Source organism: Nannospalax galili, unplaced genomic scaffold (assembly GCF_000622305.1).
Source record: "Nannospalax galili isolate Female #2095 unplaced genomic scaffold, S.galili_v1.0 scaffold886, whole genome shotgun sequence".
Classification (NCBI taxonomy): Eukaryota; Metazoa; Chordata; class Mammalia; order Rodentia; family Spalacidae; genus Nannospalax; species Nannospalax galili.
This window is the reverse complement of record NW_008355971.1, coordinates 3,049,645-3,052,066: the sequence shown is the minus strand read 5'-3', so window position 1 is coordinate 3,052,066 and position 2,422 is coordinate 3,049,645. Positions and strand designations below refer to the sequence as shown.

The following is a 2,422-nucleotide window of genomic DNA, read 5'->3' as shown; positions in this document are numbered from 1 at the left end:
AAATTAAATACATATATAAAGATAAAGGTATAATAACAATAGCAAGCAATCATTACTTATTTCTGTGATTGGTCTTTTAATTTGGTTTAGTCTTGCTTGGTTTTTGTTGTTGTTTTATCAATTTTATGGAGTTTGGGAGGTTTTTGTTTGTTTTTTGATGCTGGGGAATCAAACGCCATGGCCTTGGTCTTACAAAGCATTCTGCAGCTGAGTCAACTTGACCCTCTGAGTTTTGTTTTGTAGTTTATTTGTCTTTTTTTTTTTTTTTTGGCTTTTTGTTTGTTTGGGGGGGGGTTTTGGATTTTTTTTTTTTTTTTTTTTTTGGTCTTTTTGAGACAGGGTCTCCCTGTAGCCCCAGTTGGCCTGGAACTCACTATATAGAACAGGCTGGCCTTGAATTCACAGAGCTCCACCTGCTTCTGCCTCCTGAGTGCTGGGATTAAAGGTGTGAGCCACCCCACCCAGCTTGTTTGTTGTTGTTTTGAAATAGGGTCTCTCAGGAGTCCTTGCTATGTAAACCAGGCTGGCCTTGACCTCACAAAGATCTGCCTGCCTCTGCCTCTGCTGGGATTACAGGCATGCACCACCAGGCTAGTTGGTTTGTTTTGAAGACAGGGTCTCACTTTGTTGCCCAGACTGGCCTAAAACTCTAGAGCACCCAGTCTCAGCTTCCCAAATGCTGAGATTACAGCATGGGTAACCACGCCCAGTGTGATCTGGCTTCTTTCCTTTAGCCAAAACAATTTTTTTTCCCTCAAGCTTCATCTGTGTTGTAGCATTTGGTGTTTGGGGTTGTTTTTTACAGGGGAGTAGTTTGAGACAGGATCTCACTATATATGCCTGACTGGCCTGGAACTCACTACATAGAGCAGGCTAACCTTGAACTCAGAGATCCTCCTGTCTCTGCCTGGGATTAAAGCATGCACTACAGCTGTGGTGGCACACACCTGTAGTCCCAGCGCTTGGGAGGCAGAGGCAGGCACATTTCTATGAGTTCAAGGCCAGCCTGGTCTACATAGTGAGCTCCAGACCAACTGGGGCTACGAGGAGACCCTGTTTCAAAAAAGACCAAAAAAAAAAAAAAAAAGCGAGCACCACCACTTGTCTCATGATAATGTATTGTATGGATCTGGTGTATCTTAGGTGTTAGGAATATTAACTACTGTCACTATGATTATGCGTGTGCATGTTTGGGGATGGAGACTTGTTTTCACTTCCCTTTGGTTCCTTATCTTAGAGTAGAAACGCTGGGTCACATGATCAGGCTACACATTATCTTCTGAAGAACTTCCAGAACGTTCTCCAAAGCAGCTGAGTCATCCAGTGTAGCCCTCAGTAAAGGATGAGGGTCCACACCCCAAGGGCATGCCAACACTTAAACCTGTTTTTATCATTACAGTCATCCTAGTGGGTTTGAAGTGGTATTTTACTATTTTGTTTGCTTGTTTGCTTGTTTGGTTGGCTAGTGTTTTGAGGCTGGGTCTCATGTAGATCACACTGTCCTTGAACTCACTATGGAACAAGGATGATCTTGAACTCATGGTCCTCCTGCTTCTACCTCCCTCATGCTAGGATTACAAGTGTGTGTGTGTGTGTGTGTGTGTGTGTGTGCGCGCAGGTGTGTGTGAGTGCACGTGAACTGTGTTCATGTGTAGGCCAGAGGTTATTCCTCAAGAGCCATCCACTTTGTTTGTAGAAACAGAGTCCAGAGTCTCCCACTGGGACCATCGGCTGGCTGATTAGGCCGGGCTGGCTGGCCAGTGAGCCCCAGGATCTGCCTGTCTTTGCCACCCCAGCACTGGGTCACAAGTTTGCACCACCACACCAACTTTTTACTTGGGTGCTGGGGACAGAACTCATGCGTGTGCACCATGTATCTTACCCATGGACCCCGCTCCCCAGGTCTGTGTTTTAATTTTCTTCGTATTGCTGTCCTTTGAGGCGCCAAAGTTTTTATTTTATTAATTATTCTTATTTTTATTTTTGTGTATGAGTGTATTGCCTGCATGTATATTGAGTACATCCATGTCATGCAATACCTGCAGGGGTTAGGAGAGGGTGTCTGATCCCCTGGAACTGGAATTATAGACAGTTATTAGCTGCCATGTGGGTGGGTGCTAGAACTTGAACCCAGGTCCTCTGCAAGAGCAGTCAGTGCTGTTAATCACTGAGCCATCTCTCCAGCCCCCAAAGTTTTTAATTTTGATGAAGTTCAGTGTATCTGTTTTTGCTTTTGTTGCTTGTGCTTCTGATGTAGCTAAGAAACCATCTAAAATCTGAGGTCATGAAGATTTGCTCCCATGTTTTCTTCCAAGAATTTTCTCTTTCATTATTTATGTCTGTGATCATTTGAGATTAGTTTTTTGTTTGTTTGTGGGGTTTTTTTTTTAATTGTTTTTGAGACAAGGTCTCAGACAAAAAA

The 2,422-nt window shown here is 43.7% G+C and overlaps 1 protein-coding gene across 1 annotated transcript in view; it reads left to right on the top strand.

Moving 5' to 3' along the window:
• The window catches only part of Blvrb (biliverdin reductase B), a 13,611-nt gene that overhangs the window by 5,272 nt on the left and 5,917 nt on the right, over positions 1-2,422 (top strand). The gene's annotated exons all lie outside the window — the stretch shown is intronic.